The 26,593-nt window shown below is 25.8% G+C and overlaps 1 protein-coding gene and 1 long non-coding RNA gene across 12 annotated transcripts in view; one reads left to right on the top strand and one right to left on the bottom strand.

The window, feature by feature from the left end:
• The window catches only part of LOC107450919 (uncharacterized), a 653,937-nt gene that overhangs the window by 6,578 nt on the left and 620,766 nt on the right, over positions 1–26,593 (top strand). The gene's annotated exons all lie outside the window — the stretch shown is intronic.
• Positions 1–26,593, bottom strand: part of LOC139427143 (uncharacterized) — a 199,362-nt gene that overhangs the window by 117,734 nt on the left and 55,035 nt on the right. Inside the window, exon 1 of one of the 3 annotated variants that reach the window (XR_015430480.1) lies at positions 1,021–1,163. The exons of the other annotated variants lie outside the window; for them this stretch is intronic. This is a non-coding gene — a long non-coding RNA (uncharacterized LOC139427143). Of the gene's footprint in view, positions 1–1,020; positions 1,164–26,593 lie in introns of those variants that run through there. 3 annotated transcript variants of the gene reach the window in all.

Genomic DNA, 26,593 nt, shown 5'->3' with positions numbered 1-26,593 from the left:
TCTGATCGAAAATGCTTTTTCATTATTATTTTCCGGGAAAAACTGTTCTGACAACCAATAGGGAAAGAAAAATACCTTTTAAAATATCACTACTAATAAATACTTTAAAATATCGCTACTAAAGTGCTCTATTATTTACAGATTTTGTTGTTTGTAAATATCTGCTAAACTTAAGTATGATAAAAATAAATAATAACTGCATTTTCATTTTGCATCAAAAATAATTAAATATGCATAAAATTTATATTAGCTTTTAGATTAGATTCAGGAGACTAAAAGAAAGTAAAAAATATACAAACAAGTAATATTTTTAAATATTTTTCAATTTTCATTATTGAGTTAAATTATGGATTTTTTTTCTTCAACATTCAGCAATTAACTAAAAAATGCAAATACATTGAAAAAGGAAATTATTCATCCAGAAAATTGCTTCTGCTTATAACAAACAATTACTATTTGAAAAATAACAAAAGCGGAAATTTAATATTACAAAATATTACTGAACGACGAAAAGAAAAAAAATGAAATTTTAAAAGCAATAAATTTTCAAAAGCTTTTAAATAATAAAATATGTTAAAAATGATACAACAAACATTGAAAACTGAAATTATTTATTATTATTATTATTTCTCTGTGTTTAACAGCTTGAGTTTACAAATTTTTTAAAAAAGTAAATAAATGGAAAAATAAGAACTTCAAAAATCAGATTAACGTTTTTTAATTCAAATGTATATAAACATATACACAAAAGCAAAAATTTTATTGGTTAATTTTAAATTTAAGTAAATTATACTAATTTAAAGATATTACGATATTTTATGAAACATTTTTCAACTTATTATTTAATCTCATGAATGTTTCATCTCTTTTTCTTCTTTTCTTTCTTTTAACTAACAGTTTTTAACATTAAAAATCGTTACTAAAACTGAATTTTGCTTAGTTCTAATGAACTAGGAATAATTTTTAGAGGGTTGAAAGGCTTTTGACAAATCTTTTCTTTTGAAAATTGAATATTCTTACCAAAAAATCCTCTTTATTTTTCACATATTCGAATAAAAGTTGATTGCAAAATTTTAGACCTGATTTGCATTGCATAAACGAAAGTGTGTCGTATGACATTGCAGAAGAATGTAACACTGATTATTGAGGAGGAGGAGTGATAACATGAGAGCTTTAACCTATTTTTTTTTCTCGCAAATAATTGCGCTTGTTTTTTTTACAATGAAATTTCCAAGTTGGCACTATTTGATAGCTTATAATATTAATCATCTCCAATGAAAAAGTAAAGGAAATACTATATATACTAAAAATTAACATTAATTTCTTTTAATTTTATTTTTATACAAGTAGGCATTTTGAGTTTTATATAAATTTTGAGAATAAAAAAAATTAAAATTGCAAAAATATAGATTAAGGTTCTTTAGTTCAAGTGTATATAAACATATAAATAAAAAAATATTTTAATTGTTAACTTTAGATTTAATTGAGTTATATTATTGTAGCGAAGGGCCTATTTGAATATCGTTTAATTATATTGAGCTCAAATAAATTTTTTATGGGTTGAAAGACCTCAGACAAATTTGAAAATTGAATTTTCTTCCACAAAAATCTTCTTAATTTTCATATATATTAATAACAAGGGATCGCAAAATTTCCGGACAAATTTGCATCGCATAAAAGAATGCATCCTGTGAGATTACAATAGAATGTAGCATTAATTATTGAAGAGAAGTAGGTGAAATGTGGAAACTATAACTTTTTTTTTACGAAACTAGCTAATATTTTTTCTTCAAATTTTTAACAATGAAATTTCGTTGACACTTTTTGATAATTTATAATATTTATTATCTGTTCGTTTACATTAAAAGCAACACTCTGCATTAATGACTTTTCATGAGCGTTCAAACTTGATCTAAACTTGATACTTAAAAATGGTCTTTCTCACTATGGGAGAGGTTTGACCAATAGAATTAAAGGAAGAATTAAAACCTTTAAAGCAGAAAATATATTTTAAATAAATACTATTTGCAATAATTTTGTATAAATAAATATTGAAGATTTATTTACTGGGGAAAATAAAAAAAACTGAACAAAAGTGGTTTGGTTTTTACTAAACTGAATAATCTGCAAACATTTCTATTATTCGCTCTCTTGTTTGTTTCCTGGTTTTCTTCTTAACATTTATGATTTAATAACAATAATACTTCAATTAGCATATAATTATTAAAGAAATTAATGACGAATAAAAAAGGCTGATGAATGATGAATAAAATATTAACGAAGAAGGAAATGTGAATAATGAAGTGTTAATGACGGATGGTACTAGAGAAAAAACCATTTACTTTTTAAGATAGAAATATCACAGGTGATTTTTCCCTGATTTTACTTGGAAATGGCTGATCTTTAGAAAAAAACATCCAATGCTCAGTAGCCAAGTAGCTACTTCAAATTTTACCATGTTTATAGCTCTGTGAGAACACCAAAAAGCCTGATAATTTTTACTGAAACTATTTGGTAATGACTTTCGTAAAATTAACAATGAAAATTGTTTTTATAGTAAGTCATAAAATTTGGTAACTTAATCACGATCACGGCATGGAAACCATTTATTCGGTTAAATTTACTGTTCAATTTCATATTTTTTACTAATTGTGTATTAAAAAGAACTATAATTTTGAAAACCAGAATTTCCAGTAAACCCTTGCCATATGAATGGAAAAATTACCTGGTAAAAGCTTTAAATATTGTATATTTTGGTTTTATTTACCAGGACTAAGGCTTTTTTTACCCAGAAATGCTATCACCATTCTGTGAGGTCATTTTACCAGAATTTGCTTCTATGTGTAGGATGAAGTTCTCTTATCATAAAACCTCCTATGTATCCTCTACTGTGGACAGCTGATTTAAGATAATGTGATACCGAGATAGAAACCTTTCACAGTAAATTCTCTTTCAACAGCATAAGTAATTTAAAGTATAGAAAAACTGAACTATTGTAGATCCAGATTAAGCCAAGTGGTTTCAAATATTAAAAAAAAAATTTAAATATTGAATTGTAAAAAAAAAATTATGGAAGAATTATTTAGGATTACACAGGGAGGAAATTCACCATTAATAATTTTCTTTTTTTCATTTTCATGTTTTGAAAAAATTGATTCAACATTTGAAACCTCATGATTTACTCTAGAGCTACCTGAACTCGTTTTTTTTTCAATGCCCACCTGGAGAATGACCTTACGTCATACAGGCATCTGAAGAGCAGATTTTACTCTCTTTTAGGGGCATCATATTAGATGGGCCAAAGTTGTTCGCACAGTAAAGACAGATAGTATAGAGGATGAATGAACATCCATGCCTTGCCCGAGATTCGAAAACAGAACCTTTCTGATGCAAGGCCAGTTCCTTGTCCTCTACACAAGCAGGTTGGCGAACTCACCTATCACTAAAATTTAAATTTCAAATTACTAATGGAGATGAAACAGAATTTGCAATGAAGCATTTCTCCCTCATTATAACGTCTTCTTAACTTTTTCCACCATTTTCACTTCTTTTTTCCGCCATTTTCATTCTTTACTTTTTTAATTGTGATTTAAAAAAATATATGCATTATAAACGTATTTTCAGATCAATATCCGCAATTATTTAGCAAATAAAACTAGCTCACCTATTTATAAAAAAATAAACTTTAATATCTATATTAGTAAGCATTTTTAAAAGTGCTCTTATGCGAATATAAACTTTGATTTCCTTCGCATTTTGTTTAGATAAATCAGAATTTTTCTATTTATCATTAGTTTTATAGTTCGGCTAATATATATGTGGTCGAGAATTAAAAAATTCAGATTTAATTTCATAAAAGCATATGTATAAATGGTCACTAAATGACTAGTATTAATTTTTATCAACATTTCTCATTCTTTCTCTATTAATTGATCAATATTTTTCATGAATACTTCCATGTTTTGCAAAACATTCTTAGTTTGATTTATTATTAATTTTTTTAATTAATAAAAAATCTTTCTGTTTGAATGGTTATGATACATTTACATGAATAATATAATCTGAATTCTATGTTTTACCTATTTCTAAAAAATATTGTTAGCGTTCTACACAAGATTCAAAATTTAGAATTTTGAATTGTATAAAAAAATACTATCTTAAAAATATATTATAACAGATTTCGCCACCACTTTGGAATTATTTTTAAAAGTGTGACACTTTTAACAGAGACTTATTGACATTAAAAATTATAATGACACAATTTTAAAGGATGTACTAGTTTAGATCATGGATGTTAAGTTTAGATCATGTGCCTAATTTCCCCATAGTCGGATCTTAAGCTTACTCATTGGTAAATTTCACTGTAATATTAATGTATTAAAAAGTAAATTCTTTCAAAAAATAAACTAATTTTTTTCATTTTTTTTTCTGGGTGAAAGAAAAACAACTATTCTGCTCTTTGTTTTCTAAAATGTAGTTTTCTGAGTTTTTAATTATTTTTAACATAATAGTTCTTGCTGTCATTATGTTATAAATTTATAAAATATACAGACATATATATCACTTATAGAGATATAGAGACCTTTGAAAGACCTACCTCTCTATTTCTGAAATTCAGTTAACTTTGTCAGTTAACTTTAACTTATACGTTTAATTAATTTCCGAATGCCCCATGACGGGAGCAGGACGGGGTTAAGCTTTGATACGTTTAACTAAATAGAAAAGGTTAAAAAAAAAGCGTTTTTATGGTAAACTTTATTTTTTCGCCAACCAAGCAAGCTTATTACAAAGAAAAAAAAAGAAAAAGAAAATAACATTGCAATGAAATTCACGGAAATTTTATCGAGTCAATCCTTGACGATAATTAAAACTAATAATAAATAATTTTGTATTTTTGATTCATGAAACGATTCTATTACGTACGAAATCACACATATAAATACTGTAAGACGCTACTATTAAAGGGGTTTTTATGAGTATTTTTGCTGTCTTACAAAAGTACAAAGATGCTATAAAATAAAAAAATAAAAAAAACTTTGTATTCAATAAATCTAACTAAGGGCATTTAAGTATGATTATATGTTTTTTATAATTTATAATAATTTAAAAATAACGGTTGTTTGCATATTCCAAGTGGGTCTCACATATACCATCTTCCTGAATCGTAAGAAGAGCTGCTTTAACTTTTGTGTAGTTTCATTATTTGGGCATTCATTTATTTTTATTCATAAAACGATAAACAAACAGAAAAAAATACAGTAAAAGTTTAAAGTGGCGTCTCTGTTTAGTCCTGACCGATCTTGTTTAGATAGCTTACTGTAACTTGGTGATACACACAAAGTTTTAGAAATAAAATTTTGAAATGAAAAACAGTTAATAACTCACTAGCTGCAAAGCACGAAAAAAATTATTAAATTGTAAGTTATAGGGTGTAAAACTAAAAATCACTATTCTAGATATTCTAAAATTATTGATTTTTTACGATTTTCATGTTTATGGTTATTTTATTGATCATTGTTATGATTTTATTTTTATGATAATACTTTAAAATTATAAATCCAAAGATTTATAAGCGTGGGAAATATCGACGTATTGGAATGTTATCGTACACCTCCTCCCAGTCCTGTATTAGGGATCTTCAATTTTCTCCCAAATACTTTTTTAAATCATCCGCATTCATAACTAAAAATAATCATCGCCACTTAACTTCAAATTTCATGTTTAAAGTAATTTTTTTTACTGAAGTACCTGTACTTTTTTCATTTATTACTTATTTTATTATTTTTTCAATACGTGTGAATAGTTTTTTTGTCATTTTTTGAGTTGAAAAAAAAAAAAGAAAAATTTGAGTTGAAAAAACTCAGTCTATCGATTAACGCTAATTTATTTTTGAAGCTATTCTTATGTCTAAATAAGAAAGTTTTTTTTCAAAAAATGATTTCTTTCTGCTGTTTGAATGGCCTATTCCTTAATTGCAGAAAAGGGCCTAAAAATATCACAGGCCATTGTAACTCTTTTAAAAATCATGCCTTAATAAATTGCTTTCTGTCTGCATATAGACATTCATTTATGAAGGCTTTTGTTTATTTTGGTTATGTATGATGAATTTCAATTTACTTTCCTTTTTTATTTCTTGGTTACAGTTTTTAAATTATAATTAACATTAATTTAAAAAATTATGTATGCATTTTTGAAGAGGAATTTAAAATTCTATATCCTTCCATATACCATAAACTAACCAAAGTGGCCCGAGAGTAAGAAAAAAATAAAGTCAAAGATAAACGAAAGTATGAATGAAGACTTTTTCTGAGGAGATTTTTTTTCTTTAAATTCTGTTTGTTATGTATCAATCCTATAACACATATAATTGCATCAAGGCAATTTAACTTTAATGCAATCCCTTTTGGTTTGATAGTGAGTTTTTACTATTAACTAGCACGTTAATTTCAGTTTTCTCTGAACAATCTTTTCTATTGGAATAATTTGTCCAATTTTATAATATGCAAATATTTTTAAAAAATTACAGCATATCTCAGTGGTACATGCGTAATTAATTGGAAAAGAATAAAGTATTGATTTATTCAAACTATTTTTCACCAAAAAGAAATAATAATTTTTTTTCTTGATGTCTGAGTTCCGGTTACCTGATGATAAAAGTTTAAAACTTGTGCTTCTAATGCCTAATTAATTTTATTTCTTTTAACATTTACATACTGAACCAAGAAATCTTTTTTTATTGCTTTTACTTTTTTTGATTAAAATGTCTTTTCTTTAGAAAATAACAAATATTTTTTAGACCTTTTCGTGAACACTTTTAAAAGAATCATGACTTCAAAAGAACTATTATTTCCAATAAAATGCATAGCAAATTTGGAACAAAGGAAAAATTCAATATGTTATATAATAATTGATCCTCCAGAACTGCATCTATACGCATTTTAAATTCGTCAGATACATACAGATACATACTTTTCAGGAATATTTTGAAAAAAAAATTTTTTTTTCCACATGAGTTTAATATATAAGATCTATAAAAATCCACTTAATCATTCTTAAAAATATATAACAGAAAGTTCAATACCCTTTTCCTACCTTTACAGAAAAGTGCAAGAGGCTAGGGCAGGTCTTTCTCTCACCTAGCTTAAGAAAACTTTACATGAAAAAAAAGTTTAAAATTCCCTTTGGGGCCCCTAACTGAATGGGTTTATGTGAAGTTTTTAATGTGGGGTGCCCCGATCTCAGACGGAAAAAAAATATTGCACCTTGCTCGGAAAAGTGATATACCAGGAAGTGTTTTCAAGGAAGTAGTTGAACTTAAAATTATTTTGGAATACTTTTCCAAACTCGAATTGATTCATGAATCAAAAAATTATGAGTGAAGTATAAATAGTCACAAAAAGTTATGCTCAATGTCTATTCAGATGTTTTATAAATATCCAACAAAACATAGGTAAAGGTGCACATACAGGATTTACCAACCTTTCTCTTGCAAACAAACAAAAAAATAAATATTTAATAAAATCTCTGAAATTAATTTAACGTATACCTACTAAGTAATTAAAATTTTATTTTTAAAACTAATTTTTTTTCTCATGTAAAAACCTGATACCTGTAGTCAAATGTAGTCTTGATAGTACTTTGATGCAATTTCTAGAATATTCAACTGCATGCAAAGTCTTCGGTTAGTATATTGTTATTTTAATTTATCTACAATAAAAAATATAAAAGGAAAATCTTTCAACACTCCACAGTTTTCATATGGTCTTTCATCGAATATATGTATCGGAATTTAAATGGAAGAAAAAGTCACAGACTGAAAGATGTTATAATATATGCACTGGTCAGAAAATTTTGCGCCCCAATGTACGTGCTGATCAACAAATTAATAAACTAAAAATTAAGTACAGAAGATACAACTATTAAATCATCGCTATTAAGAAATATTTTAAAATAAATGATTTTTTAATAAAAAACTACAAATGCGTAAAGAATTTTCGATCAACTATACCACTAAAACCAATATGCTTTTTGTGTATTTACTTTTTTGTTGTTTACTAATGCTTTACAATATCAAAATTTTTAAATGTTACGAGTGGTGAATTCCACAAATCTTGAAACAGTCCAATGTATAATGTAGTGACTGGTCCAAGGTACAATAAGCATATGCTTGTTTAGTTTTGTTAAGATTAATAAAAATAATTTTTTATAAGAAATCTTTTCTTAAAGATGAATACGTTTTGGTATACTCTTCCGTTAGTTATGTTTTCAAAAAAAATTACTCACTAATTACTTACTAAAAAATTACTCACCAACTGAAAAATAAAGTAAGTTCCCCAGAACATGCCTGGAAAATCTGAAATGACTGACACATCAGATAGTGCCTTTTTTCACAAAAATCAACTGCATAGCAAAATTCATCCCTTGTATAGTGCAAATATCCAAGGTATTTGCCCTTATCCAAGGTACAACATTCTCCCCTACGGTTCTAAATCTTTTCCAAAGATCAAAATTTCATAAAATTTAAATAAAAATCTTATCTAAAAATTTTATCAGCAGCTTTATATATGCAAAGGTCATAAGCAAAATTTATACTGACATAATACTAAGTAAATGAGGATAGGGAATGCTTTGTGCTGCGTATGAATAAAGCAAAACCAACGTGAATAAACAGCACAAATAAGAGTACAAAAGCAAGTTTTGAGCTTTCAAGTGCTTTATTCACGTAGTCTTTCCTTACTAATACTAACTGCCTGTAAACACTATGAAATTTATTTGCTTTTCAAATCTATTACGACTAAACTCAAATATGACCTAGGTAAATATTTTGAAAAAGAATATGCAATCGACAGAAATATGCATCGACTATTAACTACCATAACAACCTAACTCCAACTTAAATGGTAAACACTTCAATAAAGCCAATGTCATGTCAAAAACAATACTTATTGAATTTACTTATAACACAACATTCAGTAAGCATAAGAAAACCTAACATTTTAGAATTTTTACATTTTTTTTTTGCTTTATGCTTTTTCAATATGTAATATTGATATATTTTCAATTTAATTTGAGGAAAATAAATTATATAAGTCCGAGTTTTACACTCCAAATTTTTCTCTCAAAAACTGTAACAAATTGTACAGTCAGATCTAAGAATTAACACGTAAACATCTAACACATTTATTTTGCATTCGAATTAAACTGCGTCAATAAGATTTTTTAAATCTGGTCGTAGATTTGAAAACGTATAGATTTTTTTTTATAAAAAGTATAGAATACAATTGAATAGTAATCAGGAAAACTGTTGCAATATTAATAATTCACCTAATCATCTCTGATAAATTTAAATGAAGAGTAATATTCACTACTTAAAATTTTGATCGGATGAGTTTCCTACCCTAGAGCTTTTAGAGTGCGTTACAAAATGTTCTAATACTTTTTTTTAAAAAAATGTTTTTTTTTAAATGTAAAGTTATAAAGATAAAAAAAAATTTGAATGAAAAAATTTTCTTACCACTAATTTCTTATTGGAAATTTTCAAAAAACTGAAAATTCATAGGAAATTAAACATTATGAAATTGCATCAGAATGGTTGAACAAGTTTCAGTGAGAATGTTTCTTATGTTCTTGAAAGTCTAGAATTTCATATTACTATTCTTTGATGTTTTAATCTTTTCTGTTGTAGTTATTTTTGTTAGCAGAATTATTTAAAATATTGCTAAAAGAAGTATTATTAAATGGAAAATTATAACGTCATGGGAAAGCTATGAACTGGACTGTTCGAAAAGTCGGTAGTCAAACTATTTATTGTTTTCATTTCAGAAGTTGAAGGAAATTAGATTGCTTTTCAAGTTGCTCTATCTTACGAAACTCAGCCATTATTATTTGCTTTAAAGTTACAAAAAGCCTTCGAGCACATTGACAACATTGATCTAAATGTGTTTTTTATTTGAAAGTCATTTGAGTCATTTCATTTGAGATTTTAAAAAAAGAATCGTTTACTTTGACACCCCAATTTGAATCAATTGTATTTTTATATAACGACCATTTGACTGTAGAATTAACTTGGTTTATAAAAAGACATTAAGAGTTCGTTTGCTTTTATGCAAACGATGATTATTACGAAACATGCGTTCAGATCCATCAGCTTCAAAATTTATTTAAAGGTTAAAAAATTTTTAATCCATATTAGTCTATCAAAGTTTATAAGCATATGGAATATTTCCAGAAACTAATTTTACATATTATTACTGTGCATTTTCTCGTTGAAAAAAAAGCAAATTTAAATTTTTTGTAAATATAATATTGTTAATAAAATATTTTTTTGTATTATTTCATTTTGTTATGAGAGAGTTACTTTTTCCCCTTTTTTTCTTGAAGTAAAGAAAATATCAATCTTAAACAAACAATATCTCCGCTAAAATAATAATTTACAATTACAATAAATTTTATGTGTTATAAGTTTTATATTTTTTAAGTTTCTTCTTTATCACTTACTTTTAGGAAAACTAATAACTTGTTTAATATAAGGGTAACAAAATATTCGGTGTACAATAATTTAACTAATTTATGAGATTAATTTATGCATACAGTGCTAAACGTTTTATTTATAAAAAATTGAACTTTAGAGAACATAAGTGATAATTGATAAATTTTATTTACTCTTGTGTAACATTTAGAATTACAAAAATATTTTTAATGTGAAATATTACACAAGAAGTTATCATATAAGATAGGTGAAACTATTTAATTTATACTTACTTTAAATAACAGTAAATATTTCTAATGCAAAGAGTGTCCGTGACTATGTTTGTTTTTAATATGCAATATGCATAATATACATTAGCATATAAATGTATGTTTCTGATGCAGAGGAATCAACAATTGTTGAACTTCAATTCACTTAAATAGTTGATAAACTTAGAAATTCGACAGTACTTATCGATCGGGAAAATTTCAAATGGTATAAAACTTGAAATATGTAATTAATATATGTTAGTTTAAGCAGGTAATAGTTACAAAAGGGTAATATAATACTGATTAAATAGTGAGACAATTTCACAATTTACGATTATCACATTTGCAATTATCATATAATGATTATCATTTTTGCAAAACTCAGCATTTTAATTATTGTAATTTTTAAAATAAGTCTTGGTATCATTTACTCTTACTCCACTTTTCGGTAATTTTCTTGAGAATTTTCCATTTTTAAAAATTAAAAACGGGGGTGTTACGGATGTAAAACAATACATTGCATTCATAGAAGTCAGTTTTTGATTTTTTTTGAAAAATTAAAAAGTTAATAAACTACAAGTTATTAAAAATTAGAGAAGGCGTAAATGACAACAAAAGTTATAAAAAGTTTTAGAACTGCTGAATTTTTTCAACTGAGATTTATGCAGTTAAAGTCAGCAAATACTCACAAATGATGGATTTGATCAACCATAAATATTAGATAATTTTTAAACTTAGTTCAAAGCATTTACTGAAAATTATTCTAGCGATAATGCTATGAATGCGAAGATTTTTGAGCTAGCATTAGAATTATTATTTCTATTTTATATACAATTACCTAATAGTAGCAAAAAATAATATCATGATTTCTTAGTATCATGTATCAACTGAAATGGAATAGATATAGAGACATAGTCTTTTTTTTAAAAAAATTTAAGTAAAAATACTATCTTGGTCTTTAAATCTTATTATGTGCATCTCCTTACCACGTAAAATAACACCTAAATTTTGTTTAAAAATGTAACTTGTTTTCATTTTAATTGCTCTACAAACCGATATCTAATTGCATTTTTTGAAAATGATAAATTCAATTTCTTCTAAGTTTATTTACTTACGTAAATACAGATTCAATTCTTCTACTTTCTGCTCGTCATCTAAGGAAATAAATTTTTTTTAAAAAGTTTTTTTAAAAAAAAATCAACAAGGATTTCAGCTTTTAAAAACCATCCGATCATCAGTTAATGTTGCTAGTTTTGAATGTAACAAAATAAAATGTGAATGCATATTAAGGAGGATTGATTCGATTTTTCATTCCTTAACTTTTACTCACTCTTAAAAAAAAAAATAAAAAAAAAAAATAAAATAAAAAAAAAAACTGCATTAAATCGTAACGAGCGAAAAATAATTCTGAAATTAAATCTTATATAAGAATTATTTGCCAATTTAATATCTTTTAGCAACTGAACTTTCTAAAAATCCTTTTATTTTGTTTGTATTCAGATTATTTACAAGGCTATAGCAGTTTTTTGAACGGAGATAACACTAGATAGAATAATGTTTTTAAGTTTTTAAATGCGTTTATTTCAAAATAATTATTTTTTTACATTTTAACCACCTTAAACACAATGTCCCATGTTGTTTTTAAAACTATTGTCTGCAATTTTTCATGAGTGTTTAAGATTATAGCTCACCTGCGTTGAACTACAGACTAAGAAAAAAAAGTTGAATTTCATTTTTTTGCCTGTTTTTTTGCTAAGACAAGTGCAAAAATTTTGGAAAATTTGCTTTTTTAGTTACTTTGATCCCTAACACGGTAGTACATGCACTTGCTTTTAAGATAATAGTTCGAAGCATAGCCTTCTAAATAAACTCCTCAAAGGATTTTTTGTTTTTGGTGATAGAATATTTTTTACAGTGCTTAGTGTATAAGCAAAAAAAAAAGACTTATCTTTATCAAAAAATGACCCTATAAAAAGAAATTAATAGTAATGATAATTTTTTTGCTTGTTTTATAAGTTTTTACACATAATAAAACAAATAAGCTAGTTTTTTTAAATTTTATTTTAATATTTAAAATAAAGTGTTGTCAAAACTAGTCGGATATTTTAGAAAAAGTAGCGGATAATTTTTTTTAATAATTTTTCAATTCATTATTAATTCAATTCATGCATTATTCAATTATGTATAATGGGTTTTAAAAATTTTCTCCAAAATACAAAAATAGGTTTTTTTTTTAACTTATTAAAGAACTTTGTCCAGGGGTCCGTAAAATCAATGTTCAGCCTGGGTTGTAGTTATCTTCATTTTCCTCTGCACTGCAGCCTTCGTGGGCCTATCTTAGGCACAAATCAAGGGGGGTGGACCGGTTCGGTTAGTTCTTGGTCTTACCTCCTGAGCACTGGTTATCGAAACGAAACAGAACAGTGCTACTATGAATTTTTAATAAAGGTATAATTAGCAATTAGCTGGAGTAAAATTAATTTTTGTAACAACTGTAAAGATCAATATATAAGGATAGATCAAAAAACATCTAATATATATATATATATATATATATATATATATATATATATATATATATATATATATATATATATATATATATATATATATATATATATATATATATATATTAATAATTATTAAATATTTAAAGAAGATATCTCCATGACCTACAGATTTCAAAAAATGAAATTTAGTAAGAGTTACGACTTATGTTAATCAAATTTTTGTTCCTCAACTAAGTAAATAAATTTAGCTTAGAAAATAATTTGAAAATGATCCGATAACTTGATGTCTTACCAGCGTTAAAGTTTTGCTAGTCCAGGTGTAAAGCGAGATAGTATGCCTTAACGATGACAGCGGGACCAGTTTGCTTAATTAAGTCCGACAAAATCTTTAGTCAAAGTACAGTTTAAAGTCTGGATGACAAAATTCTTCAGTCGACTGAACAGTATATGAGATAAAACTTGCAACCACTCGGAGAAAATGTTTCATAAATAAAATCCCCGCTGAAACATAATTTGAAATTTGCTGTTTCATTTAAGAAACTGTTTGGAAGTTTTCATGTTCTATTTTCATGCAAAGCAAGAAAATATTACCCAGAGGATCTAGATGAGTTTCTTTAAGAAAAGAAAAGTTGGATTCAGACCAGTTTTGTACCATTAACATTGGTGATAGCTGAAAATTCCTTTCTAAATGGCTTTCGGTAATGTTCGGTATGTGTTATGTTGTGGAAAAAAAAAGAGCAAACGTTATCTTCCGTTATTAATTTATGATTTTGAACCAAGGAGATGAATGCAGAAAAAAGAAAAACGAAAGGAAAGTTGTTCACTGGATAAATGGTATTTATGTAGAAAAAATGTTTTTTGCTAGTTTCATCTTGTAAAAATTGAATATTTCTTAAGCATCACAATATAAATTCCGTCAAAAAAGTAATTTCGAAAAAAAAAATTAAGTACAGTGAGCAAAAAAAAAAATTAATAAGCGAAGGTATATTGTCACTTACAAAGATGCAATTTTAGTGACTCTAAATTCTGACCTTAAATATTCAATTTAGCTTGTGCAGAAGTTATTTTGAGTTAAGAAAACAGCATTTACGTTTGGAAAAAAACGCACTTTGTCTTAATACTTTTTTTATGGATTTGGGATTTTTGATTTGTAAAATATTGGGTGCAACCCGTAATTATTGAATCCTGTTCTATGCATTCTGCCAATTTTGTACAAAATTCCATAGTTTAAAAATGATTTTAAAACATTTTACAACTTATTTTTATTCGGTAAGACTTGAAACCATTACAATTATTGTAAAAACCTGAAAGACTTTTATTGAATCATTTATTAGAAATTTTAAAAATATTTTTTTCTTAAATATCATGCATCAAATATTTCGCACAGATTTGCAAAATGCATTATGCATTGTTTCCTTTACAAATGCTTTCAACCTGCTATATTATCTATATATATATATATATATATATATATATATATATATATATATATATATATATATATATATATATATATATATATATATATACAGTTATCAATTGCTACTAAACTCATTGTTTGTGAACTCGTATATTAATCCATATGTTATATGGATTGATATACGAGCAATTTCACTTCATTATAGAACAAGTTATTTTAAATTAAGTAGCTGAAAATATTCATGTAATATTAAATAAATACAGCATTATTCATGATAATATTTATCAAATTAATTATAATGAACTTTTATTAATATTAAAAATTGAATAAGTTATAAGATTGAAGATTTGAAATTGAATAAGTTTTGTAACATATATAATTTTTTAATATATAAAATTGAAGAAGATTTGATGCTCAAAGAGTTCAAAAACTAAAATATTAAAAGGTATTAAATCATTGATTTTTCCTTATTTGACAGAATTTGTTTTTAAAAAAACTTTTTTCTATATTTTTACATGCTAAAACACTTTTTTAAAATTAAATTTGGCTTACAACTCATTTAATATATTTACAAATTTGGAACAAACATTTTACTATCAATTGCGGTTTCATTGCGGTACTATAAAGCTTTATGAATATTTTTTAAGTGTTGAAACAAATTATTAAAAAACTCTCCTTTTAAATAGCTTAAATAAGCCAAAATATTTGCAAATCTTTTTAAAAAAAAAGTTGTTGCTTTAAACTAATCAATTATAAATATTGATTATCTGATAATTGCAAAGCAATAGTTTAAAATGTTGTTGAATATGATGCATTGACAACAATCTCTATTTTGTCAATCTCTCAAAAACAAATCTCTATTTTGTTCATACAACATGTTTATGTGAAGCACATAAAAACAGAATTTATTAGTGAGGCTGATCCATTTATTTTAGCATAAGTCAGAACTTTGAATTTAACTTAATTTACAAGTTTTAGCCAACTCAATGTTTATATTTTGGATTTAGTTGTTTCAATTAAGAAACTAAACCAAATTTTGCTTCGAAATACAAAACCGTTAAGCACAATATTTGTTTAAATTTAGCAATTTAGAAAATTTAAAATCTTTTTTTAAAGTATCGATTATTTTCCTTATCTTCCGGCTTGATGTAGTTAATTGTTCATGAATGCAACACGAAAAGCTGAATTATATATGTTCTAAAACTTCACTCTAAAGCTTACAACATAAGTTTAGAAAACAATAAAAGTCAGAAACTAATCATATAACCCAAAAATCAAGATTTTGTTTTTATTTTTCTCAAATTTAATTGGGTAACTTTTTATTATAAGTCCTAAAAAATTTGATAATTATATACTGTTTTAAACATTTTTTTTAAATGTCTAACCAAAAAACAATTTGCCTAAAGTTATGTATAGTTTTATTTCTAGTTTGAATTAAAGAAACGCATTCATATAGTATTTAAAAAAAATATTTTTATAAACTATATTTTTTTTATAAAAATGTTTCATCGATTTGCTTTAATGCACTTAATATTTTTGTAAGACATTTAATTAATGATGAATAAATTAAAATTCGACTCATTCCACTGACATGGCATGACATAGACATGGCATGCTTTGGAAAATTTCTACATAGAACACTAATATATTTTACATTGTTAACTGACTTTTATTCTATAGGTAACGAAATATGTATGCATAATAGCCGAAAAACATACTTCCTTCACAAAACTAAGATATTTTTTCCTTTATCCTTTACATCAAACAAAGGCTTTCTTTTGTTTTCCCCCATTGAATGTAAATATTTTTTTAGTTCGCATTTATGATTTATTCTGTCTGTTGCATGAATTTCTATATTATTTGGCAGCAAGAAACATAATCATAGTTTTATGAGTGTCTATTTGTCCAATCAAATTTTCATTTCCCAAGCCTAAACCAACCTTCCTAAGCTTCCATAACTGAAAAGGTGTTAGCTTTGAAAGAATAATCGTTTTATTTTTATCCGACCTATAAAGATTTTACGAGATTTTTGTCTGAGACAGTTCAACCACTTCATTATTAAATATTAACGTCCGGTGTACAAAAGACATGGCTCAGCAATAAAAAGCGTTTTTTCGTGTTCATACGTGTGAAAAGTAGAAACGGGAACTCATAAAAATGAAAGTAAACAGATTTTATGGTAATTTAACCAGAAAAAATTTCAAGCATCAAATGAAAAGCTCAAAATTTTAGTTTTATTGCAGAGTTGACATTTAAGTGCTTCTATTGTTCGACAAACATATATTCAAATTATGCATTATTAGCAATTTTAAAATTAACTAATATGACCTCCCTTTGTTTTTACAATGCTTAAAATACAGAACAAATGCATAAACCAAAGATACCATTTCGAAAATGAAATTATTCACGGTCACTATGTTAGAGATGCTTGAATTAATTATAATTTTATTGTTATATTTTATGTTTTTTCCAAAAAATGCTTTTTTCGGAGTAAAAACTTTTACAAATTACTTTTAACATAATATAAATTTTAATGTCAAATCGTAAATAGAGTTACTTTACACGTGATAGATTAAAAAATCTTGAACTTATGACAGAATCACCATTCATAACATGCTTTCCTTTATAGATAATAAAGCTCATCCGAAAATTGCCTTTACAAAAAAATAAAGAATGTGCCACTGTTAGTCTGATTTAATTAGATACGAAATTAAGCAGAACAGCTTCCACAAATACATTGTGAAATTAACAATTTTATATTATTTTTCCTGCTATATATCTCCACATTGTACCCCAGTTTCATAAAACTTTTAAATAACAGATCTTATACGAAACTCTAAATATTTTTATTTATCATTAAAAATGAGAAATTAAAATTTAAAAAAATATCCAAACCTTAGAAAGCCTCTTTGTTTAAAATACACCTAGAATAAAGTTTTTTCTTCAATAAATATATTATCATTATCGTTATTTTTCTTGTACATTAAACGGGTGTCGAACGGGTGTACATTAAACGGGTGTCGGTCTTAATAAAACGGGTGTCGAACGTCTTAAACCTAATCATTTATGTTTTCTGAGAGTGAAACAGTTATATTAAAAAATAAAAATCTGCTATTTTGTTGACGTTAATATTCAAATCCGAATTTATTATATTAGTAGATTAAGAGGTTCATATTGAATATTATAGTAGTCATAAACTGTAAAAAAAAAATTGTTTATTTAACAACCGTTAAATAAATTTGAAAGATAAAAGAATATGCCAATTTTTATTAGTATTTCTGCGTCTAGTGAAGCAGCAGTAAGATGCGGCCTTGCCTATCAATTAACCTTTTAAAGATTCCAATATTTTTAATTGGTACTATAACACATCAGACCAAAGGATATTAAAATTGATTTAGAAAAGGAACCTAGCAGAAAATCATTGTGAGAGTGCCAATAAAACTAAAAAAATTTGTTAAGTTAAGCTGGATAACGTTTTGATAAAAAAAAGTACTTCACAGATAGTATGTTGACACTTGATTGTAGTGTGGAAGCTTTAAATCTTTTTAAAAAATACCAAAATCATAATAAAACATTTGATCATCCTTAAAGTTTCATGCAGCATATTAATTTGAATCGAAATTTAAATTTGTGTTAGAATAAGCAGAATATTATTTACTTATGCAGCATCTTTCTAAGAAAAGTTATTTTATTTTTAAACCTTCTAAGCAGTCTATTTACTAGTAAAAAAGTAAGAATAGTCAGGGAAAATAACGAAAAGAGTTTAGTAAAAGAATTTAAATTTAACAAATCACTAGATTCAAAAATGAACAATAAAAATATTCCAATCTTCTTGATGCAATTATTTCTATAAATTTAAAAATATTTCTTCAGCAAAAATTTTACAGTAGAAAAATATTTTTATATCACCTTCTTATATAAAATATTATATCATAAAGTTATATTAGTTTTTGAAATTATTTGTTAGTCATAAAGTGCAACTTTTCCAACTCTTACTGAACTGAGAAAAACTAATTCTCTGCACAGTGGGACGATTTTGGGTGCACCTTTTACTGATATTTTTGCTTACTTTTTAATTTGAAGCTTTGAAGAATCTCTAGCATCTCTCTTTTAGCATCTCTAGAGAATCCGAACTAACCAAGACTATCATATGCTTAATTTAGTCAATATATGAAATTGTAGACTCGAGACATTTGATCCACTTGACTTAAAGTGATCCTTATACGTGGAGTAAAAAAATAAAAAATAAAAATATTCATCTCTCAAATAGCTAGAAGAAGATTATTAAGCAAGGCCTATCATTTTTTTAAACAAACACATGTACTTCATTTTCATTCTTAAACAAATTTCTACTTTCAAATCCTTCTTCATATCTCATAACTTTGCTATTATTACTATATTTAAATACTGAAAACATAAATTAATTACATGTATATTGCTGCTAGTCTAAGTCAATTTATGTATAAAAAAACAACAGTTAGATTATTTTTTTACACTGAAAAAAGGCATGGTCAAAATTACTGGAATATGGAAATACCAAAAAGCTCGGTATTTTATACCGATGGTTTAAAATACCGGGTGCTTGGTCATGAGTTTTGCAAAATATGCAATAAATTATGAGATAAATTTGTAAATAAGAAAAAAATTGGTAATTTTATATTTATACCTAAGAACAAGGCATAAAAACTATTCACGGATAAGTTCATTTTTCAACTTATACTAGAGTAAGTTAACTTTTCTATTCATTTTTACTGATTTAGAAACTCATTTTTACCGATTTTTGATCGATTTCATTTTTACTGATGATTTGGCTATGATTTTGGTGAAATTACCGATAAAAAGTGATTTTATAGTATGTGATAAAATTTAGTAACTTTATCATGATACCTTAGATCACGCATGAAAGCCATTTATTCTGTAAATTTGCTTTTTTACTAAATGTATTTTTTATTATATTTTTTACTAAATGTGCCGTGATAAGAACAATAATTATGAAAACTAGAATTTCCGATGAACCGTTACAATATGAACAGATAAATTAGAAAATGAATAGTTTAAATACTTTATATTTTGGTTTTATTAACCAGAATTACGCATTTTATTTATCAGAAGTGTCATTACAGCACAGTACAATAATTTTACAACAACTTTTTTCTCCCTTAGATATCAATGAATGATTTAATCTGTAATATTTTACAAAGTTGAAAATACATCGATCTGGGTTGTTACAATCCTAAAAGTATTTTTGTTGCACCAACACCAGCGCTTTTATATTTCTTAACAATTTATATATTATCAATTTAAAGGATTTTCAGTAAAATGAAAATTAAGTCGAAGTGAATACTTTGCATATGACTAAGGCTTGTAATAAATAATATGGTTTAATGGATCCATATTTTCCATTTTAATGCCTGGTTTTATGTCTGAAGATTGCAAAACTGCAATTTATCCAAGGTGTGTAAATTTATTTTACTGCCTTAGCCTTGAGATATACCACATTAAGGCTTTTTCTACTAGCGTTCCATATTCAAGTGTAAACACTATTTCTAATGATTTATTTTCGAAATGAACAATCACAGATGATACTTCTCTCACTTCCTAAAAATTTATGTTCAATCAAGAAAATTGTTTAAACAAAAGGTAGTCAGGATTTGAAATACATTTAACTTAATTTTCCTCAAATGTTAAAATGGTAAACTATATTATTTCACTTAGCAAAAATATTGCATAAATTCATATGCATAGAAATAAAATGCGTAGACTTAAAAAAAATAACAATAATAATTTTTGCATTTAATTAAATGCAAAAAAACATTTCTTAATTTCAGTCTAATCCAGAAACAAATTCAGAAACAAAAACAAATTTAATAAATGAATTTGTCAAGGATAACAAAATTGACTTACTCTCGTTTTTCTAAAATACACGGCGAAAAAATTCTTAGTAAAGTCACCGTACTTGTATGTTAATAACATTTCTGGTAATAAAAAAACACCATTCTTGAAATAAAACCCAAATACACGGTATTTAAACCATTCATTTGTTAGTTTTTCCACTTGTATGATTACAGAGTACGAAATTACAAAATTATAGTTCTTATTAACACACATTTCATAAAAATACAAAATTGAAAAATAAATTTAACCTAAGAATTGGTTTTAATGCATTACCATAAGGTATCTAGAAAAAATTATCAGATTATACCACGTTTACTACCAACAGCATGGTAATAAAACCATACTTTATTGTTAATTTTACCAAAAGTCATTACCAAAGGCACTTCGGTAAAAATTACCGTGCTCTTTTGTGTTCCATACAGCTAGAATCATGATAAATTTTTCTATATTCAGGTAGTTTTGACCATTTGTTTTTTTGTGTATCAATTTTTAAAAGCTACATGTATACAAGTTTAAAATTTAAATTTTGACCATTTTTGAATATCCATGTCCTATATCTGATTGTTAGTTAAATGCAAATTTTATTTCAAAATCAACACATGAAAAAAAGTGTCCCACAGTGTCCCAAAACTATTTTCAGAATTTTAGCATATCAACAACTTTTACTGTAAAGCTACATTGTTATATAATGTAATGTAAATAAGTTATACGTGGCTAATAAAAATAGAAGTTATAGATATGTGACAGATATTTAGATTCTGACTCCTAGATACTTCAAAGAAATAGTTATTTATATGAACTTCCAATAGATGGATCAAACTATTTGATATCTGACTTTTAGTTTCATGAGAATCAGAAATAACATTTATATTATAGCTTCTGTTTAAATATTAAGCTTATATTTCTTATTATTTCATTGACAACTAATTTTTAGTTTTCTTATCAGCATGGTTACATGGGCTGAAAAAGCTGATAATATACTTATAAGAGTGATAACTGTTTTTATTAAAAAATTAAGGATAACTTAAACAAAAATTTATGCTTTAAGTTACTAAATCAAAGTATGGAATTTAAATCATTTCCAATACACAAATCAATCACGTATAATGAGTTTACATTTATAAAACTTTGTTTTTACTAAAAATTTGAAAATAAGTTTAGTTTAATGCGCTTAATTGAATTTTTGAATAATTTACAAACCTAATTATATATTTTCACAGTCACTAATCAGTTCCCTCCACAAGATACGTATACATTCAATAAAGGTTTTAGTGCTGTTTTCCAAAAAATCAACAATCGACTTTCTAAGATGAAAAGAGTTGTTGCTATCACTGATAGCTTCTAAAACGGAGATTGCTCGACCGGAAACAAACTATTCCGGTATCGGACACCTTAGACGAAGAAAAGCGGCAACAAAAATGAACACCGAAAACAAAGAACTTCGCTGTTTCCAGCACAAATTTACAGTTACGGGTTAAATAAACGGAAACAGGTGCCTTTAACTTCTGAAACATATTTTTAACAATAATTTAATACATTACTCGAATAAAAGATTTTTTAAATGTATTTTATGTCTTCATATTTTATAAGCAAAAAAAAAGCATTTAATGAAAGTTTGTATACCATTTATTAAAATTTCTACTGCAAAATCTGGTTTTTATATTAAATATTTATAATAAGAATAATCACTGGTAAGTTCTTCAAGTAATAATTAATAATGAAAATTTCAATTCATTCAATTCGGACTTAAATTGTCCAAAATTGGAAACTTCATTCATAATTGTTTTCAAAACTTGGTTTGATTTGCATTTGATTTTAAATTGTAGCGTACTCAGAAACTTTAACTATTTGAGAATATTGCAAATTATTTTTTTTTTTGTGATAGTGAATTAAAGTTGAGATTTCAAGAAAATATTAGAAGTTAAGAACTAAAGAATTTGTCTTCATGATCAAATATGTATCTGATTGCTTAATATAAATTACAAGTATATGTTTTCTGTCGATCTAATATGTATCTTGTTAAATTACTTGAGTTAAGTATTGAACAAAATTCGTTCAGTTCTAATTTATTAAAATATAAATACATTACCCTTGTTACAACTAGAAAAAGTTTTTTTTTTCTAAAACTCCATAGAATCTGTAGTAGTTATAGCCTCAGCGCACTTTAAAAAAAAATTAAATTTCTGTTATTGATATACATATCTTTATATGGCTATGAAACAGAGTACACCGTACATAGGTTAAAGGTTTAATTATGTAGAAATGATCTACATAACTAAACTTTATCTTTGTTAATTATTTAATATTTTAGAAACTAGTTTTTACCTTGCTGGTAAACTCATGTTTTGCTTACACAAATCCTTAGCTGGATGCCCTTCGGTTTGGGCTAGTATAAGCTACTTTTCTTAACCCTATTTTACTTCAAAAGTTTACTTTTTAGTAGAAATTACATTTTTTCGTATTATTATATATATATATATATATATATATATATATATATATATATATATATATATATATATATATATATATATATATATATATATATATATATATATATATATATATATATAACATAATTTTTAGCTCGAAACACTTTTTGTCAGACTTTAAAACTTATTTCCTAAAAGAAATGTTTACATAAAAATTTTCTGCGCTACAAGACCTTGTTGCACCTTGAGACTCCAAGATGTTGTACCTTGTGACACCAAATTTTGTATTTTTAGACCTATTTTTTCTAGATAGCTATTTAATCTATTTTTTCTAAACCTGTTATTTTTTTTCTTAAAAAGGTAAAAAATGCAGTTATATTACACGAAAAATTAAAGCTCTCAGTTTAAGCCTAATTTATAAAAAAAATCAGTGCAAAACTGTAAGCATGAGCATACAAATGATAATGTAGGACACATTATTTCTTGATTGAATTTATTGCAATAAAAAATGGGTTTTTAATATCATGTTCATTAGACGTTATATTCCCAATTTGATATCGCAGACATTATTATTTTTTGGAAGATATAAGGAAAAAAAATTAGAGCTTTTTATAAATATTTCAGACATATTAGAAGCGTCATTAAAAGTAACTTGAACAACGAAATTTTTTTTGGCTGTAGGACCATGAAGCTAACTGATTTAAGAACAGAAGGAAAAAGTATTTATTAAACAAAGTACTTTCATCAAAGGGACAAGTTCACTGCTACTACATTAAACTTATTTATATTTAACTAATGAAGCATTTCCTGCATTTAAAGGATTGCAACACATAAATCATGCACAATCTTGTAACAAAAGTTATCTAAAATATTAAAAATATTTAAATAATGAGAATTTTATTATTTAAATCATGCCATGGAACTTGTCCCGAGGTACAATTATCGCATGATTGAAATAAAATCAGAAATAGGGGCACTCTAAATGTACTATTATTACTTATCAATAAGTAAAACATTAAAAAAAAATTCTGTTCTCTATGCAATAAAGTTTAATTGAATTTAAAGTACGAAATATATAATATTAAAAAAAATACTTTCGATTGAGGAAATTTAAATTTATTTCCTAAATTATTCCTGTTTTGTTTAATTCAGTTTTAAAAAGGGAGTTCAAAATAGTGAATGAATTATTTTCTTTCCTGATTACTTGTAATCACTTGGAGTGAAAATACCTTTAGCCTATTAATGATCTACCTTGTGTTATAGCGATCATAATCAGTTAGTGTTGTAAGATAGCATGCAAGCTCTTCTGCAAAATAAATTTTGATTTCTGTTTTGATTAATCTGTTTTGTCACGTATGGGGGAAATCATTCATATCCTTTTATTTTGATTCGAAACATATGTTCATAATTTTTAATGAAAAGCGTAAATTCAAATACCATACAAAGTTTTAATTTAAATTAAAATTATATTATTTAGTGCTTTAGAGAAATTTTAAAAAAATACTGGAAACGTGACATTCGAAGTCGAATGTGCAAGTCGCAATGAAGCAGTTGAATGATTTTTTTTCTATTCTGTTCATTAAATACCAAACCTCAATTGCATTTTTAATCATTTTAGTATAGAATAGTATTATTTTATAACAAGAAAAAAAGAAACTACTCTAAATTCTGCTTCTAAGGCATAGTTTACTTCAAAAACAGGTATTTAAATTCATAAAACCTTCTTTTATCCTTATTCAATTTTGTTTACAAATAACCTCACGTAATTATAACTGCATTCGAAAAAAATGATAATTAAAATTCTTTTTTAATATTAAGAATGAATAAAATAGACACATTTAAAATGCAAGTTACAATCTGCTAAAAAGTTTTAATAAATAGGAATATTATTGAATACTTATAGCTCATTTTTTTAATCAAATGCGATATTAGCAACTGGTTAGAAATAGGCACTTCTCTTAAAGAAAAATCGCCTCGGTATTAGGGATTGAAATAAAATATTTTTTAAAAATCTTAAATTTTTTTTTATTAGTTTACGTTTGTATTATTATTCATTTCGTTTTGAGTTTACAGTGGTGAGCAAATATCTCAGGCCAGTGTATTTTTGCTTTTTTCTTGAATGCAATAAAAATATGACGATAATTATTTGTCATTTAAAAAGGCCTTGTGAATTAGCCTTCAAACTTCGAAGCAGCCGTGAAGTTCACACAGTTTTGGATCGACGTGTACCAGCTTGTGTGGGAAGTAAAGGTGGAATGTGCGCAATATTAACTACATTACCATAATCATCCAGTTATTCATGAAATAGTAAATCCTTAACCTACATGGCACCTCTGGCCCACAAACAGCTGTCACGATAATGCTTTACTTTATCAATAAAAAAATAATAATACGATACAGTTATTTAATGCATTTTTGGAAAAGTTATGCATATTTTTTTTTAAGTTATATGCATAAGCAGACATGAGCAGAAAAGAAATCATAAAAAAAATATTTTGGTCTGAGACATTTGCACACCACTGCAAATTATCCATTTTATATGATATGCACATTATATGAATAATATGATATGCACACAATGAACAATTCAATTTTGAATGAGGTCTGTATGATGACCAGATACGTATTATTATTTTCTAAAAAGTATAAGAATGTTTTTAAATTTTTTTGGAGAACAAGGGTAGTAAATTCTCGGGATCATATTAAATGCAGTGCAACAATTAATGTTAAAATCAACTATTGGAAAAGGAGTCTTTTCCAATTATGGAAAAGGGTCTTTTCCAATACAAAAAAATTATTAAAAGAACAGGAACTTTCTTTGGGGAAAGATACCAATAAGAATATCTATACCATCAGTAAGAATAAGAACAAGATTTTTGAAATGCACAACTGTTTCAATTTAATTCTTTACTATATTTAAGCAACAAAAATATATACATGATTCCAAAGTTTCTTTTATAGAAAAGAAACATACCTTTTTAGGTCGTGGCAAAAAAAAATATGAAAATTTCCTTTTAAAGCATACTAAAAAGAACTTTATTAATGGAGCATATTTCAATGTCGGCATCAACTTTGATTTTGCTTTCACGTTTTTCTAAAGCTTAAAAATCAGAGTCAAACTGTAAACATGATTACATAAAAAAAACAGCAATGTTGGCGAAATTACATATGAATCGCGTTACAAGTGTATTATTAAAAGCCGTCACAAGTTTACCTGACTCTTTCACATTTAAAACTCTTGCACATATGTGCCATCAAAGAATAAGATCTGAAAAACTCCTTCTCTATTTAACATATAACTGAAAAACTCCTTCTCTATTTAACATATAACCAAGTTTCTTTTTACAAACCATTCCTAAAAACATTACTTCAGTACATTTACTCTTGAGGCTACATTTAAATTTTAAAATTAACTTCATTAAAAATCCGTAAAATATGTATAGCTATTTAACTAAAAATACGCATATCTACTATTAAAAAATCAAGGACATGCTTTAATGAATTTATTATATTTTAGTTGCTTAGAACAATGACGCCATTTATGAATATCCTATTTCAAAGTCTGCAAACATGACATTCGTATATGATGGAATTCCCCT

The sequence above is a fragment of the Parasteatoda tepidariorum genome, chromosome 11 (genome assembly GCF_982258835.1).
Source record: "Parasteatoda tepidariorum strain Cologne lab strain chromosome 11, Ptep-v5.0, whole genome shotgun sequence".
Taxonomy (NCBI): domain Eukaryota; kingdom Metazoa; phylum Arthropoda; class Arachnida; order Araneae; family Theridiidae; genus Parasteatoda; species Parasteatoda tepidariorum.
The sequence above is the reverse complement of the archived record's forward strand: the minus strand, read 5'-3'. Positions and strand labels throughout refer to the sequence as shown.